Here is a 19547-nt window from a genome sequence, read left to right as displayed (position 1 = left end):
TAGGGCATCCCCAAGCTTTGGCTTTTAGGTGTAATTAGATTATCTTGGGGTGAAATGGGCATACCCAAGCTTAGGCTCTTGCCACTCCTTGTTCCATGATCCATCAAATCTTTCACCCAAAACTTGAAAACTTCACAACACAAAACTCAGCAGAAAATCTCGTGAGCTCCATTAGCGAAAGAAAACAAAAGACCACTTCAAGGTACTGTAATTAACTCATTATTTATTTATATTGGTGTTAAACCTACTGTATTTCAACTTCTCTATGGTTTATAAACTATTTTACTATCCATAGATTCATCAAAATAAGCAAACAACACACGAAAAACAGAATCTGTCAAAAACAGAACAGTCTGTAGTAATCTGTAGCTAACGCAAGATCTGGAACCCCAAAAATTCTAAAATAAATTGCTGGACTTTAGAAATTTATCTATTAATCATCTGAAAAAATAATTATCTAAATTTCACTTTCCAAATAAAAATGGCAGCAGTTCTCGTGAGCGCTAAAGTTTCTGTTTTTTACAGCAAGATTAAAAAGACTTTCCCCAAGTCTTCCCAACGGTTCTACTTGGCACAGACACTAATTTAACACAAAAAACACAACCAAAACAGAATATAGATAAATTATTTATTATTAAACAGGAGCAAAAATCAAGGAATAAAAATAAAATTGGGTTGCCTCCCAACAAGCGCTATCGTTTAACGCCCCTAGCTTGGCATAAAAGCGAAGATAGATCTAGGTATTGCCATCTTTGGTAGGCAGTTCTTCAATAAGACATTTATCATCCTTAGGAGTTTCTTTCTTTTTATTAAATATCAAACTTCTAGCCACATAACCGAAAAATTAATTTGTAGCAAATGGTTCCTTAATGATAGCAAAAAGATTGGGGTGAATACTTATAGATTTGAGATCCGCAGTTTCCTTACTAGAGGATTCACCCTTATTTTTAGGAACATACATAAGCTTGGAAATTTTAGTTGGAGGACTTGGAGTATTCTTTACAGAATAAAAAGTGGTTCCCAAGTTGGTAATGATACCCTCAATTTTATCGATTCTAGTGGAATCATGATTTATTCTTTCGTTAACTATGGGTTCCTTCTCCTTAATATTTTTCAAGGTGACTCCTACTTTAGATCCATATTGGGTAATTTGGTTGTGGATCTTTTTATCCAAATTTTCAATTAACTCTACGATATCAACTTTATTTTCAATAATTTCAAGTCTTTGCATTACATGCTCCAAAGTTAATATAGTTCCATTAACCAAAAGAGGTGGTGAGCCAAACAAATCTATCATAGCATTATAAGAATCAAAATTATGGCTACCTAAGAAATTCCCTCCGGTAATGGTATCAAGGATATATCTGTACCAAGGACTAGCACCTACATAAAAATTGCGGAGAAGAACAGAAGTAGATTGCTTCCTGGTAGATCTATTTTGAGCATTGCAAATTCTATACCAAGCATCTTTTAGATTTTCTCCCTCCCTTTGCTACCTCTTGAGCACTGCGTTGGTTTTCCCTTGAAGAGGAAAGGGTGATGCAGCAAAGTAGCGTAAGTATTTCCCTCAGTTTTTGACAAGCAAGGTATCAATCCAGTAGGAGGCCATGCACGAGTCCCTCGCACCTACACAAACAAATAAATCCTCGCAACCAACGCGATAAGGGGTTGTCAATCCCTACACGGTCACTTACGAGAGTGAGATCTGATGGATATGATAAGATAATATTTTTGGTATTTTTATGATAAAGATGCAAAGTAAAATAAAGGCAACGGAAACAGCTAAGTGTTGGAAGATTAATATGATGGAAAATAAACCCGGGGGCCATAGGTTTCACTAGTGACTTCTCTCAAGAGCATAAGTATTTACGGTGGGTGAAAAAATTACTATTGAGCAATTTATAGAATTGAGCATAGTTATGAGAATATCTAGGTATGATCATGTATATAGGCATCACGTCCGAGACAAGTAGACCGACTCCTGCCTGCATCTACTACTATTACTCCACACATCGACCGCTATCCAGCATGCATCTAGAGTATTAAGTTCATAAGAACAGAGTAACGCTTTAAGCAAGATGACATGATGTAGAGGGATAAATTCATGCAATATGATATAAACCCCATCTTGTTATCCTCGATGGCAACAATACAAAACGTGCCTTGCTGCCCCTACTGTCACTGGGAAAGGACACCGCAAGATTGAATCCAAATCTAAGAACTTCTCCCATTACAAGAAAGATCAATCTAGTAGGCCAAACCAAACTGGTAATTCGAAGAGACTTGCAAAGATAACCAATCATACATAAAAGAATTCAGAAGATTCAAATACTGTTCATAGATAAACTTGATCATAAACCCACAATTCATCGGTCTCAACAAACACACCGCAAAAGAAGATTACATCGAATAGATCTCCACGAGAGAGGGGGAGAACATTGTATTGAGATCCAAAAAGAGAGAAGAAGCCATCTAGCTAATAACTATGGACCCGAAGGTCTGAGGTAAACTACTCACACATCATCGGAGAGGCTATGGTGTTGATGTAGAAGCCCTCCATGATCGATGCCCCCTCCGGCGGAGCTCCGGAACAGGCCCCAAGATGGGATCTCACGGATACAGAAGGTTGCGGCGGTGGAATTAGGTTTTTGGCTTCGTATCTGGTAGTTTGGGGGTACGTAGGTATATATAGGAGGAACGAGTACATCGGTGGAGCAACAGGGGGCCCACGAGGGTGGAGGGCGCGCCTGGGGGGGTAGGCACGCCCCCCTACCTCGTGCCCTCCTGGTTGATGTCTTGACGTAGGGTCCAAGTCCTTTGGATCACGTTCGTTCCGAAAATCACGTTCCCGAAGGTTTCATTCCGTTTGGACTCCGTTTGATATTCTTTTTCTGCGAAACTCTGAAATAGGCAAAAAATAGCAATTCTGGGCTGGGCCTCCGGTTAATAGGTTAGTCCCAAAAATAATATAAAAGTGTATAATAAAGCCCAATAATGTCCAAAACAGAATATAATATAGCATGGAACAATCAAAAATTATAGATACGTTGGAGACGTATCACCAGCGTTGAGCATGAACATTATATCTGGATCTTGTTTAGTGTGAGACGGTTATTCATTTAAATCAGAGAATAATGGTTATTCTATTTATATGAGTAATATCTTTTATGATCATGCACCCTTGATGAGTGGTCTGTTTTTACTAAATCTTGATAGTAGTGATACACATGTTCATATTATTGAAGCTAAAAGATGCAGAGTTGATAATGATAGTGCAACTTATTTGTGGCACTGTCGTTTAGGTCATATTGGTGTAAAGCGCATGAAGAAATTCCATTCTGATGGAATTCTGGAATCACTTGGTACTTGCGAACCATGCCTCGTGGGCAAGATGACTAAACTCTGTTCTCCGGAACAATGGAGCGAGCAACAGAGTTATTAGAAATCATACATACTGATGTATGTGGTCCAATGAACATTGAAGCTCGTGGCGCATATCGTTATTTTCTCACCTTCATAGATGATTTGAGCAGATATGGGTATATCTACTTGATGAAACATAAGTCTGAAACATTTGAAAAGTTCAAAGAATTTCATAGTGAAGCGGAAAATCATCGTAACAAGAAAATCAAGTTTCTGCGATCTGATCGTGGAGGTGAGTATTTGAGTTATGAGTTTGGACTTCATTTGAAACAGTGCGGAATAGTTTCGCAACTCACGCCACCTGGAACACCACAACGTAATGGTGTGTCAGAACATCGTAACCGCACTTTATTAGATATGGTGCGATCTATGATGTCTCTCACTGATTTACCGCTATCGTTTTGGGGTTATGCTTTAGAGACGGATGCATTCACGTTAAATAGGGCACCATCTAAATCCGTCGAGACGACACCTTATGAATTGTGGTTTGGCAAGAAACCCAAGTTGTCGTTTCTTAAAGTTTGGGGTTGCGATGCTTACGTGAAAAAGCTTCAACCTGATAAGCTCGAACCCAAATTGGAGAAATGTGTCTTCATAGGATACCCAAAGGAGACTATTGGGTACACCTTCTATCACAGATCCGAAGGCAAGATATTCATTGCTAAGAATGGATCCTTTCTAGAGAAGGAGTTTCTCTTGAAAGAAGTGAGTGGGAGGAAAGTAGAACTTGATGAGGTAATTGTACCTTCTCCCTTATTGGAAAGTAGTTCATCATTGAAATCAGTTCCAGTGATTCCTACACCAGTAAGTGAGGAAGCTAATGATGATGATCATGAAACTTCTGATCAAGTTACTACCGAACCTCGTAGGTCAACCAGAGTAAGATCCGCACCAGAGTGGTACGGTAATCCTGTTCTGGAAGTCATGTTACTTGACCATGACGAACCTACGAACTATGAGGAAGCGATGATGAGCCCAGATTTCGCAAAATGGCTTAAGGCCATGAAATCTGAGATGGGATCCATGTATGAGAACAAAGTATGGACTTTGGTTGACTTGCTCGATGATCGGCAGGCCATAGAGAATAAATGGATCTTCAAGAAGAAGACTAACGTTGACGGTAATATTACTGTCTACAAAGCTCGACTTGTTACAAAAGGTTTTCGACAAGTTCAAGGAGTTGACTACGACAAGACCTTCTCACCCGTAGCGATGCTTAAGTCCATCTGAATCATGTTAGCAATTGCCGCATTTTATGATTATGAAATCTGGCAAATGGATGTCAAAATTGCATTCCTTAATGGATACCTTAAAGAAGAGTTGTATATGATGCAACTAGAAGGTTTTGTCGATCCAAAAGGTGCTAACAAATTGTGCAAGCTCCAACGATCCATTTATGAACTGGTGCAAGCCTCTCGGAGTTGGAATACACGCTTTGATAGTGTGATCAAAGCATATGGTTTTGTACAAACTTTTGGAGAAGCCTGTATTTACAAGAAAGTGAGTGGGAGCACCGTAGCATTTCTGATATTATATGTAGATGACATATTGTTGATTGGAAATGATACTGAATTTCTGAATAGCATAAAAGGATACTTGAATAAGAATTTTTCAATGAAAGACCTCGGTGAAGCTGCTTATATATTGGGCATCAAGATCTATAGAGATAGATCAAGACGCTTGAATGGACTTTCACAAAGCACATACCTTGATAAACTTTTGAAGAAGTTCAAAATGGATCAGGGAAAGAAAGGGTTCTTGTCTGTATTACAAGGTGTGAAGTTGAGTCAGACTCAATGCCCGACCACTGCAGAAGATAGAGAGAAAATGAAAGGTGCTCCCTATGCTTCAGCCATAGGCTCTATCATGTATGTAATGTTGTGTACCATACCTGATGTGTGCCTTGCTATAAGTTTAGCAGGGAGGTACCAAAGTAATCCAGGGGTGGATCACTGGACAGCGGTCAAGAACATCCTGAAATACCTGAAAAGGACTAAGGATATGTTTCTCGTATATGGAGGTGACAAAGAGCTCGTCGTAAATGGTTACGTCGATGCAAGCTTTGACACTGATCTGGATGACTCTAAGTCACAAACCGGATACGTGTTTTTATTGAATGGTGGAGCTGTCAGTTGGTGCAGTTCCAAGCAGAGCGTCGTGGCAGGATCTACGTGTGAAGCGGAATACATAGCTGCTTTGGAAGCAGCAAATGAAGGAGTCTGGATGAAGGAGTTCATATCCGATCTAGGTGTCATACGTAGTGCATCGGGTCTAATGAAAATCTTTTATGACAATACTGGTGCAATTGCCTTGGCAAAGGAATCCAGATTTCACAAGAGAACCAAGCACATCAAGAGACGCTTCAATTCCATCCGCAATCAAGTCAAGGAGGGAGACATAATGATTTGCAAGATACATACGGATCTGAATGTTGCAGACCCATTGACTAAGCCTCTCTCACGAGCAAAACATGATCAGCACCAAGACTCCATGGGTGTTAGAATCATTACAATGTAATCTAGATTATTGACTCTAGTGCAAGTGGGAGACTGAAGGAAATATGCCCTAGAGGCAATAATAAAGTTTTTATTTATATTTCCTTATATCATGATAAATATTTATTATTCATGCTAGAATTCTATTAACCGAAAACTTAGTACATGTGTGAATACATAGACAAACAGAGTGTCACTAGTTTGCCTATACTTAACTAGCTCGTTGAATCAATGATGGTTATGTTTCCTAACCACGGACATGAGTTTTCATTCGATTAAAGGTATCACATCATTAGAGAATGATGTGATTGACGTGACCCATCTGTTAGCTTAGCACGATGATCGTTTAGTTTGTTGCTATTGCTTTCTCCATAACTATACATGTTCCTATGACTATGAGATCATGCAACTCCTGAATACCGGAGGAACACTTTGTGTGCTACCAAACGTCACAACGTAACTGGGTGATTATAAAGGTGCTCTACAGGTTTCTCCGATGGTGTTTGTTGAGCTGGCATGGATCAAGATTATGATTTGTCACTCCGACTGTCGGAGAGGTATCTCTGGGCCCTCTCGGTAATGTACATCACTATAAGCCTTGCAAGCAATGTAGCTAATGAGTTAGTTATGGGGTGTAGCATTACGGAACGAGTAAAGAGACTTGCCGATAACGAGATTGAACTAGGCATTGAGATACCGACAAACAAATCTCGGGCAAGTAACATTCCGATGACAAAGGGAACAACGTATATCGTTATGCGGTTTGACCAATAAAGATCTTCGTCGAATATGTAGGAGCCAATATGAGCATCTAGGTTCCGCTATTTGTTATTGACCGGAGATGTGTCTCGGTCATGTCTACATAGTTCTCGAACCCGTAGGGTCCGCACGCTTAACGTTCGGTGACGATCGATATTACGAGTTTATGTGTTTTGATGTAGCGAAGGTAGTTCAGAGTCCCGGATTTGATCACGGACATGACGAGGAGTCTCGAAATGGTAGAGACGTAAAGATCGATATATTGGAAGCCTATGTTTGGACATCGAAATGGTTCCGGATGAAATCAGGAGTATACCGGAGCACCGGGAGGTTACCGGAACCCTCCGGGAGGTATATGGGCCTTAGTGGAAGAGAGGGAAAAGAAGCAAAGGAGGGGGCACCCCCCCAAGCCCAATCTGAATTGGGAGGGGGGGCCCCTTTCCTTCCTTCTTCCTCCTCCTTCCTTCTCTCCTATACCCAACAATGGGAAGGGGGAATCCTACTCCCGGTGGGAGTAGGACTCTCTTGGGGCGCGCCTAGAGAGGCTGGGCCCCTCCCCCTCCTCCACTCCTTTATATACGGGGGAGGGGGCACCCCATGGACACACAAGTTGATCATTGATCTTTAGCCATGTGCGGTGCCCCCCTCCACCATAATCCACCTCGGTAATATCGTAGCGGTGCTTAGGCGAAGCCCTGTTCCGGTAGCAACATCATCACCATCATCACGCCGTCGTGCTGACAAAGCTCTCCCTCGAAGCTCTACTGGATCGTGAGTTCGCGGGACGTCACCGAGCCGAACGTGTGCAGATCGTGGAGGTGCCGTATCTTCGGTACTAGATCGTTCGATCGTGAAGACGTACGACTACAACAACCGTGTTGTCATAATGCTTCCGCTTACAGTCTACGAGGGTACTTAGACGATACTCTCCCCTCTCGTTGCTATGCATCACCATGATCTTGCGTGTGCGTATGAATTTTTTGAAATTACCGTGTTCCCCAACAGTAGGAACCAATATGAGCATCCAGGTTCCGCTGTTGGTTATTAACCGGAGATGTGTCTCGGTCATGTCTACATAGTTCTCGAACCCGTAGGGTCCGCACGCTTAACGTTCGATGATGATTTGTATTATGAGTTATGTGTTTTGGTGACCGAAGATTTTTTCGGAGTCTCGGATGAGATCACGGACATGACGAGGAGTCTTGCAATGGTCAAGAGGTAAAGACTGATATATTGGACGATAGTATTCGGACACCGGAATGGTTCCGGAATGTTTCAGGTATTTTTCGGAGTACCAGGAGGTTACCGGACCCCCCCTGGGGAAGTAATGGGCCTACATGTGCCATAAGGGAGAGAGAGGGGATCCCGCAAGGGGTGGCGCCCCCCATGGGAGTCAAAATTGGACAAGGGGGAGGGGCGCGACCCCCTTTCCTTCTTCCTCTCCTTCCCTCCCCCCCCTCCGAAAGAAAGGAAAGGGGGGCGACTAGGACTAGGAGTCCTAGTCGGTTTCCTGCCCCCCATGGAGCGCCCCCTGTGGCCGGCCTCCTCCCTCTCCTCCTTTATATATGGGGGTAGGGGCACCCCAAAGCACAACAGTTGTTTCTTAGCCGTGTGCGGTGCCCCCTCCACAGTTTACGCCTCCGGTCATATTGTCGTAGTGCTTAGGCGAAGCCCTGCGCGGATCACTTCACCATCACTGTCACCACGCCGTCGTGCTGATGAAACTCTCCCTCGACACTTTGCTGGATCAAGAGTTCGAGGGACATCATCGAGCTGAACATGTCCAGAACTCGGAGGTGTCATACGTTCGGTGCTTGATCGGTCGGAACGAGAAGAAGTTCGACTACATCAACCGTGTTGTCAAACGCTTCCGCTTTTGGTTTACGAGGGTACGTTGACACACTATCCCCCTCTCGTTGCTATGCATCTCCTAGATAGATCTTGCTTGTTTGTAGGAATTTTTTTGAAATTGCATGCTACGTTCCCCAAAAATAACATAAGTCTTTTTTAAAGATTTCAATATGTATTACGTATGGATGAATATAGACATATTTTAGAGTGCGTTAGCGCATCTGTTTTCTTGCTTGATTTTTATACGATTTTTTGAAGTGATCTGTCCAACTAAGTAGAAAAGGACACTAGAGTGTGGCTACACATGGTATAGGGCTGCTCGTCCTGCCTGGTGTTGAGGGAGCTAAAGTGGAACTCTCACATACATGTTCCTTAAGTTTTTAGCTCGCTAAATGATACAGTCCTCGCTGATGGATCGAGAAGAGGCACCAGTGGGAACATCTCTACTGACGAACCATTTCAATAGTACGGGTGCTGCCGTGCCATGGGGCACGACCATGGAAGTAATGAAAAAGAAGAAGTTCTGTAGTCGGACCATCTGCTCTATCCGTCCGGGTGTCGGCGGCTTATTCAAGTGCCCCCGAACCGCGCGAAATGGTCGCCTATTACACGGCTCACAAACTCTGCCTGGGGTGGGTGACGGTGTCCTGGACTAGGGGGTACTCACCACGTCATCTCCCGATCTGTTAGATTGGGCCGAGGACCCCCATGGCCGTATACTCATGGGCCAATTCGGACAGCTACCGCATACAAGGAAGATTCCACAAGACTTGGCGATCAAGACAAGGACTCCTCCCCACCAGCGTATTCGGCTAGGACTCTTGTTATCCTAGGCCTCTGGTGCATTATATAAACCGAGGCCAGGCTAGTCGATAGATCATATACAACAACAATCATACCATAGGCTAGCTTCTAGGGTTTAGCCTCTACGATCTCGTGGTAGATCAACTCTTGTAATACTCATATCATCAATATCAATCAAGCAGGACGTAGGGTTTTACCTCCATCAAGAGGGCCCGAACCTGGGTAAAATATCGTGTCTCCTGCCTCCTATTACCATCCGCCTTAGACGCACAGTTCGGGACCCCTTACCCGAGATCCGCCGGTTTTGACACCGACATTGGTGTTTTCATTGAGAGTTCTGTTGTATGTTCGACAAAAGGTTGATGGCTCGCGTGCAGATCAACTGCGACTTCGACATCTTCGTCACCAGCTCGACTGGTCACCTTGGTTTGACCAAGGACCACGCCCTACCTCCGATCGTCATGTTCGGATGAGGGCCTTTATAAACATCAACTCTGATCTCTATCAAGATCATGGAGGAATCATCCAGGGAGCCCGGGGGCTCAACGTCAACATTGCCCTCGGGCGACCGTGCTGTTTTTCTGGACAGCAAACTTGTGTCCGCCGCCATCGCCTCCTCAAGTGTCTTTTTAACGATCGCTTTGATGGAATTGTGCGGAATTGAGTCTACAACAACCCTGGAAAATTTCGTCGAGTTCCGATGGAGAAATCTCTGGCAATCCACGATATACCGGAGCCCTGTCAAATCTGGACGGGAATCTGGATGAGTTTAGGGCGTGGTGTCCAGCTTCTAGCTCGGACGTCCTTTGGAAGATCCAACCGTTGATCGCTGCGGAATTCCTATATCTACCACCTCTCAAAATTTCAGCTCGATCCGACCGTGCAAACTCCGGGAACCTTCCGATTAGTGCATCACTTTTCGGATCTATTTTCTGCGTGAAAACGAATCCGACCCGAGTTCGTCTTTTTTATGAACGGGATTTCGGACATCCCTTTTGAAGGAAGTTTTGTATGGGGTATTGTGTTTTGTTCCCGAACACATCCCACTAACTTTAAGATCTTTTGAACATGATCTTCAACATCATGCTAGTGTCAAACCAGTCCGGCAATATTGCTCCACGGCAGCCGACCTACGCTAGACACGTCGTCACTTTGTTGAGCCGAGCTCAACTTCTTCGGATCATCATCTCGGCAAGCCGAACAAGAGTCCTTCATCGCGAAGGATAAATCATCACCAACATCGCCGCCCCACGGATTACACGGAGTGGGCATACCGGCATCGCCGCACGGTCGCTTCATCAAGCCGGCATCGACCACATCACGACCTGCATCGGCAGGGCCGCACTATTGCTTCTTCAAGCTGGTGTCCATCACGCTGACCTACTTCGACTCATCGGCTGACATCGAGGCTTCGACATCTCGGCTGGACCGGGGGCTTCGCCATCTCTTCGTCAACCTACTCCGGACACTTCGACGTCACTAGCCGACCAGCTCCGTCACGTTAGCTGGACCGAGGGATTTGCCTCGGCGAGCCAACCTTTGCCAGCATTGCCGTGCCGTCGTTTTATCGCCCATAAAGCAATGGGTGTGCGGATCGAGTCCCAATTTTGGGAATCACCTTCCTTCGGATTGCTACAACAAATAAACCAGGTGCTATTAATCCCAGTATTTTTTGCTTGTTTGGTTCATTTTTCCCAAGGAATTATTACTCTGGTTTGTCCATCATATGCACACAGGTCTATCAAATGGTGGCCGCATTAACGACAGTCGCATGGTGGTTCGGTCAGTTTCCGTACATAGTCCGGCAAATGCCGCATCCGGAGCTCGGACCGACCTGTGAATTCAGGCTTTGTCACGCCTTCACCGCATCATGCCGACGCCCTGCATCGACATTGACTTCGGCGCCATGCCATATTTCTTTTATTACTCACTTTGCATAAATTATTTATTATGCAACGTTTTTTTAATTATCATTATTACTATTATCTCCGGTTTGCACTATTTTTTGTGCACAGGAAAATGATCCGGGGACTTCGGCGTCACTCTGCCGGTCTGCATTGACCGTGCTATGTCACCACTTCGGCGTGTCGAGCTCTCCGCTCCGCCACCTCGGGACCGGCTTGGGGGATGGAACCTTGTCCCGCATCAAGCTCGGACCGCGTCATCAATACCGAACACACTAACCAGCTAAGTCGCTTTCATGCTCAAAGCTTTAATTTCTAACTTACGTTTGGTTCGACCAAGCTGTAACGCCCTCGATGCGGCTATATCTCTCACGTGCACGACTTAGAGGCATAACCGCATTGAAAGCAATGTCGCAAGTGAGGTAATCTTCACACAACCCATGTAATACATAAGGGAAAGAGATACATAGTTGGCTTACAAACGCCACTTCACACAAAACATGAATAAAGCATTACATCACCCAGATACAATCAAGGTCCGACTACGGAACCAAAATAAAAGAAGACTACCACAAATGCTACACAGATCCCCAATCGACCCCAACTGGGCTCCACTACTGATCAACTAGAACGAAACAACACAAAGGGCAAGATCTTCATCGAGCTCCTCCTTGAGCTTGGTTGCGTCATCTGCACGGTTCAACGTCACCTGCAAGCTGGTTTTGGAAGTATCTGTGAGTCACGGGGACTCAGCAATCTCGCACCCTCGCGATCAAGACTATTTAAGCTTATAGGTAAGGCAAAGGTATGATGTGGAGCTGCAGCAAGCGACTAGCATATATGGTGGCTAACTTATGCAAATGAGAGCGAGAAGAGAAGGCAAGGCGCGGTCGATAAAACTATGATCAAGAAGTGATCCTAGAACAACCTACGTCAAACATAACTCCAACACCGTGTTCACTTCCCGGACTCCGCCGAGAAGAGACCATCGCGGTTACACATGCGGTTGGTGCATTTTAATTAAGATCAACTTCAGGTTTCCATAACCGCGGGCACGGCTTTCGAAAGTTCAAATCCCTGCAGGGGTGTCCCAACTTAGCCCATCACAAGCTCTCACGGTCAACGAAGGATATTCCTTCTAGCGGAAGACCCGATCAGACTCGGAATCCCGGTTACAAGACATTTCAACAATGGTAAAACAAGACCAGCAAAGCCGCCCGATGCACCGACAAATCCCGATAGGAGCTGCACATATCTCGTTCTCAGGGCACACCGGATAGGTCAAGCTACGAGTAAAACCAACCCTCGAGTTGCCCCGAGGTAGCCCCGCAGGCTGCCCGTTTCGGACCAACACTCAGAGGAGCACTGGCCCGGGGGGGTTAAAATAAAGATGACCCTCGGGCTCGCGAAAATCCAAGGGAAGGTTATAGGTTGTTAGTGCAAATGGTAAACCCAAGGTTGGGCCTTGCTGGAGGAGTTTTATTCAAGGCGAACTGTTAAGGGGTTCCCATTATAACCCAACCGCGTAAGGAACGCAAAATCCGGGAACATAACACCGGTATGACGGAAACTAGGGCGGCAAGAGTGGAACAAAACACCAGGCATAAGGCCGAGCCTTCCACCCTTTACCAAGTATATAGATGCATTAATTAAATAAGAGATATTGTGATATCCCAACAAGTAAACATGTTCCAACAAGGAACAACATCTCCATGTTCCAACAAGGAACAAACTTCGATCTTCACCTGCACTAACAACGCTATAAGAGGGGCTGAGCAAAGCAGTAACATAGCCAAGCAACGGTTTGCTAGCACAAGGTGGGTTAGAGGCTTGGTTCAACAAAATGGGAGGCATGATAAGCAAGTGGTAGGTATCGCAGCATAGGCATAGCAAAAGAGCGAGCATCTAGCAAGCAAAGATAGAAGTGATTTCGAGGGTATGGTCATCTTGCCTGAAATCCCGCAAGGAAGAAGAACGAGTCCATGAAGAAGACAAACGGACGTAGTTGAACGGGTCCTCACAAACGCGACGTTATCGGAACCAACCCGAAGAAGCAACACCGGAAAGAAGCAAACAACATAGTAAACAACCAACACATCAACATGGCATGATGCACAATCGAGTATGATGCATGTCCGGTTTAATGAAGCATGGCATGGCAAAGTGCACAAACAATCCTACAAATTAAGTGGAGCTCATTATGCAACGGAGTTGCATATTGAAGAAAACACCACATGACTTATTTAGTTCTCTCTCGTTTATGTACCCAATAATATTAAATGTTGTTAGCATGGCAAGAGGTGAAGCATGATGAAACTATCTAATCTAGGCAAGTTTAAATGAGGCCGGAAGCAACAAAGAACAATTCCAGAAACTCCTCATGAGCATATTATAGAGTTGGCACTGTTCTGCCCTAAACATAATTTTAGAGTTGTTAAACATGCTAGATGAGTGCATCATGTTAAACTAGGCATTTTTCTACCCCATTTACATATAAAGTTTATTAAATTCCGAGTTACGGTTATTTAGTTATGAAATAAAATATTTTAACATGACATATGAGCAAAATTTAATCAAACAATAATTTAAAATTTTCAAACATGGATGAAAGTTGCAAATTATTAAACTAGACAAAATTCTAGACATATTACATATAAAGTTTGTTTTAATCCGATGCACGGTTATTAAGTTATTATATGCATGAAGTTGAGGGACCTTTCTGTAAAACAGGTAAACTCAGGAAAAAGGAAAATCGTAGATCTGGAAAAAACATGAATGGGCCAGATCAGAGGCCCGCCCAACAGTGGAAGGAAAAAAAAGGAGGGGCGCTGGATCTGCTGCCCACCATGGGCTTCGGCCCAGCTGGAAGCAGAGGAGGCCGGCGATAGCGTTGCTGGGACCCGGGCCGTGAGCTGGGATGGATGAAGCTGGGGCGGTGCTGGGCCTTGGTGCCTGTCCACGCTGGCGGGATCGAACGAGGTGGAGGGGGGCGGTCAACGAAGCAGGGGACTTGGCGAGTGAAGCGCTCGTCCTCCTCCCGGAACAGAAGCAGGGGAGGCCGAGGCTTCATGGCCGGACAACGGCAGCGCGGACGGGAACTTGGGGCGCCGGCAGCGCCAAGAACGGCGAAGGCGGGTGGATCCGGTCGGTCGGCGCCGGATCCGGGCAAACGGCAGTGCGGAAGGAGGAGTTCTTGGGCGGAGCTGCTTGTGGTTCCCCATGGCGGCTCCTGCGAGGAAAAACAGCGAGAGGGAGCGAGATGTGAGAGGAGAAGTATGGAACCGGGAAAGAAAAGGGAATGGAGAGGGAGAGATGGCACGACAGAGCGGCAGGGTCGCCAGAGAGGCGGCTGGAGCCGGTGTGACGAGACGTCGGCGAGGAGGACTTCAGGCGAGGAGGCATGCGGCTGCGGGGTGTGCACGGGAGGCCTCTGGTGGGTGCAGGGGCTCGGGCTCTCGATCTAGATCGAGGCAGGGAGGGGGCTATGCTCTGGATTGGCTAGTTGGTGAAAAAGAGGAGATTAGCTGGGTGAGATCCCGATGAGGAGGAGACAGGAAGAGTGGCGGCGGCAGCTAGGGGATCCCTAGAAACTAGGGATTTGGTCTCAGGTTAGACTAATATATATAACGAGTTGGTAAGGTTAGGGGCTATCTCGTCCCTCCGATCAAAATCGGATGGTCAGGAAAAATAGGCTAGGGAGGCCAAATAAGAAAACGGTGATGTTTTGTAGACGTTTGGGGATGATCCGGATTCAACGGTGACGACTGCCCGGGTTGGGTCCGGGATAGTTTCGGACGCGCACGTGAGGGGTTCGATGCACTGTGCAGAGAGGGTTTCGGGGCCTGGCGGTTGTCAGCGGACTGTGCAAAAGGGCTCGAGCTGAGAGAAGAGAAGAGAGAGAGACCCGGCGGCTGTTTCCGGAGACCGAAAACGTCCGACGTTTTGACCGGCTATAATGCCGCTATAGTTTAACGGTTGGGCTATCAAACGAACACCGAAAACGATGAAACTTGGCAGGCGGTCTATGTACACTATAATAAGACCACACGCCAACTTTCAAGCCATTCCGAGAACATTTTACGGCCACTTGTAAAATAATATTTCGGACATGCCGCGAGCGCGTGCAAGTGTGTCTGGGCTCAGGACGGACAACGGAAAGAACGAGGAGACCGGGACGGATGCCCGTTTTGAAAACATGATGATGCAATGCACATGAAGACATGATGAAATGCAACACGCAAGCAAATGACATGGCAACGTCGGTGAATAACAGGAAGACACATGGCACATCGGTCTCGGGGCGTCACACAAGCATTTTACTTTTTTGGAAAAAAGTTGCTTGTAAAAAATTTCCTTGTCCAAACTTTGTTTGTGACGCATAAATTCAAATACCCAATTCATTTGGGGGCTTCCTTCATGAAGCTTTTCCTCTTGCATATGATTATACTTGTACGGCTTTGTTCCATGTTCGTGTATTACGCCACAATATGCACCATATTGACTTAAGCGATTTGCAAGCTGGGTTGCCTCGCTCCTGTGTTTACCCCTACGTTCCCGATTGTTCGGCTAGGGAGTAAAGGGAGCACCTCTGCGATTGTCACGATCGGGTCACCCAAGCCGGACCTCAGACTGGGTGAAGCCGAAAGCTAGCGCTCTTATTGTTTTCAATTATGGTCGGCACACAACGGAACTCATGAGTACAAAAAATCTATTGCACAAGTCTCATAATAACAATGAGCACCGAAGAAAGGTATCGGTGGAGGTACTATTTTCTTCGAAGATGCTTCTTACACTTCGCAGTAATATAGCATAAGTTCCCTGAGCGCGCTTTGTCTATTACAGCCTTATGGCCTGATTGCCTGGTTATTGGAAACACCGTCGATATTCTCGACAGATGGAGTACATAACACTTTTCGGTCCTTGACCGAAGAGGGAGAAGCCGACGGTCGGTTAAGACATGTTTAAAGTTCGGTTGAACATAGATATGATATAAGTACTTCGGTACATGCAATCATTCTTTTACCCAAGTCACTTGAGGGCTCTTAAATTTATTTGAGCCGTTTTATAATAAGTGTTCTTCTTCTTAGTCGTTGCAAAGTTTTATTATTATTATTATTATTATTATTATTATTATTATTATTATTATTATTATTTATCACTCCTTTTTTCGACATGAGTGTGTGGTCACTAGCCGGGGAGCCTAATTTCTCTCTCAAAGCTGCTAGAGTTTAGTTTGTTAAGCTGGCCTAACGAGAAGTACTCCGCCTTCGGGATAGGAGGTTGAAGCCGTAGGCTGACCCGCTTGAAGTCTTGAGATAGGATGTGTCATGTTAAAGCACGACAGAAGCACTTTTTTTCTAAGGCCAATTTTCGGATTGGCACCGAACACTTGATCTTGTTCGGACGTCAAGTTTTTACTGATGTTTTTTGGTTTTCCAAGCTTGTGGCACTTTTAAACTATTTGTGTGTTTTCAGCACAAGTCTCGCAGTGCAACGCCGCACACCTTTAGAGATTCGGCAAAAACATTCTCGGATATTGCTATATATGCATCGGTTTCGAATTGTGTCTTTGGTCAATAGTTGGGTTGCCCGACTCCTGCGCTTGCCTCCTACGTTCCGCTTTGTTCGGCTAGGTGTGCAAAGGGAGAACCACTGCGATTGTGCTTCCAGCTCACATGGTTAAGCACCTCAGTGGAGAAAGCCGAAAACTGACTGTCACAATAAGCGTAAACTGGTCAGCGATCCGATGATGGTGTTAAATGACGGGCCATTCATAACAATGGCCGAAGTGTTTACGGCTTGACCTCGACTGTCGTCGAACACTACCGGGGTCTATTAACTGGCCTCCCAAACTAAATCCTCGATATTTTGCTCTTACATTGGAGCTGAGGTTTCATGATCATGCTTAGCATGACAACCCAAAGAAAGGAACCGATAGCGGGACTATTTTCTTTGAAAGACATTTCTTTTGTTAAACAATAATATAACATATCTCTCTGCGTACCTTTGTTTATAAAACCGTATGGCCAGATTGCCTTGTTTATTGTAAATCTTTGCCCTCATAAAGGATTTATAAAGTAGGATAAACACTCCTCGGCTATTGGCCGAGGAGGTGGAAGCCGATGGTCGGTCAACAAAGTTTTGTACAATGCGGATCCGAGCATTAATGACGTAAAGTACTTGGATACATAGAGTCGTTACACATAATTTGTGATTTTACTATGGATATCAATCCTTAATTCGGCCACCCGTGCCCGCATTAAGGCTCGGGGGCTACTGGGCTTCGGGCTTATTATTTACAAATATTAAAGGGGCACATCGATCCCCTGATCTGGTGTGCCACCCGACCAGTGTCTCGGGGGCTACTGCATTGCCTGTCCAATGCAGAAAATTTTAAGTGCAATACAGTTTCCGAGGAGATTTTGATCCTCAGGTTGGTCGGCCGCACCCAACCTGAGTCTCGAGGACTGAGCACGCCGTTTTTTGTGTCCCGAAGTATTCTGCCGAGCTAGGACTTGATCCTCAGACCGATTTTGCAAATCAACCTGAGTCTCAGCGGCTACTAGGATCAGCGGTCTTATGTCATCCTTCATGTGCATCTCGGGTTTTAGACCGATACCCACCTTGAGGGCTACTGGCTATATATCTCGGCAGAGAATAAATTGCACCAATCGAAAATATTGACAAAAATCGGCCCACATTCGGGGTGGTACACCACCTCGGAAGCACTCCGGCATAAAGCTCGGGCGCTAGTGGCTGGCTCCATAGAGGGCATTTCCGGCATTAAGCTCGGCTAAACTCCTTCAAACTTCTTTGAACCAAGGTGATTTACGACACCTCAGATACAGTCCGACGTTGGAGCTCGAATACATAGTCCGGCGTTGGAGCTCGGATACAGTCCGGCGTTGGAGCTCGGATACATAGTCCGGCGTTGGAACTCGGATACATTCCGGCGTTAGAGCTGGGAAGCGGTCCGGCATTGGTGCTCGGCTGCAAAAGATACCTCGAATGCAGTCCGACGTTGGAGCTCGGACGCAAGAGGACGCTGCCGCCCGGGAACAATTTCAAACCCGAGGTGTGGCATAAAAATAAAGAGGCATTGATAAAGGCCGGAAACTTAAAGGTGCTCCTCGGATACCCGACGTGTAAACTCGTCGAATGCATTTCGGCGATCCTCAAGATCGAAGATGAGAAGATTTGCTGAACCAGTTTTCAAGACCGACGACCGAAGATGAAGAACAGTTCGGAAGAATCGAGGAGCGTCCCTAACTTGAAGACCGGTTCAGGGGCTACTGACGGTGTCCTGGACTAGGGGGTACTCACCACGTCATCTCCCGATCTGTTAGATTGGGCCGAGGACCCCCATGGCCGTATACTCATGGGCCAGTTCGGACAGCTACCGCATACAAGGAAGATTCCACAAGACTTGGCGATCAAGACAAGGACTCCTCCCACCGGCGTATTCGGCTAGGACTCTTGTTATCCTAGGCCTCTGGTGCATTATATAAACCGAGGCCAGGCTAGTCGATAGATCATATACAACAACAATCATACCATAGGCTAGCTTCTAGGGTTTAGCCTCTACGATCTCGTGGTAGATCAACTCTTGTAATACTCATATCATCAATATCAATCAAGCAGGACGTAGGGTTTTACCTCCATCAAGAGGGCCCGAACCTGGGTAAAATATCGTGTCTCCTGCCTCCTGTTACCATCCGCCTTAGACGCACAGTTCGGGACCCCTTACCCGAGATCCGCCGGTTTTGACACCGACAGTGGGGCTACCTATTATTCGTAGGCGGTACGTATGGCGCACGCGTAGATTCACTCATTTTGCTCGGTACATTGTCTATATTGAAAACTCTAAAAGGACTTGTATTTAGAAACAGAGGATTTTATTTGGTATTGTTTATTAAGTCATCCTTGGCTTATTTTCATCTCTATTTTTTCGCATGGGCCAACAGATGTTATTGCTATTACCCACACTTTGGATATTCGTGTAAGGGTCGTGCTACACGTTGGCCGATGAATCTTTTTGAAAGATCTGCCGGTCTACGAGCCGTCCAGTCTGACGCTATCTTCGCGTCAAGTGTCGTTGTCACCTTTGCAACAGAAGTCGTGTTGCGAGAACCCTTTTGCAACACATGTCTTGTTGCAGAATTTTTTTATAACAAAGGTTATGTTGCAGTTTTTTGCAACAAATGTCTCGTTGCAGAATAGTTTTGAGATTTTTTTTGAAACAGATATCTTCTTGCAACAAATGTTTTGTTGCAGAAAGTCACCGTGTTGCATTGCTTGCGGTCATGGCCTG

Source organism: Triticum urartu, chromosome 3 (genome assembly GCF_003073215.2).
Source record: "Triticum urartu cultivar G1812 chromosome 3, Tu2.1, whole genome shotgun sequence".
NCBI classification, from domain to species: Eukaryota; Viridiplantae; Streptophyta; class Magnoliopsida; order Poales; family Poaceae; genus Triticum; species Triticum urartu.
Note: the sequence above shows the minus strand (reverse complement) of the source record.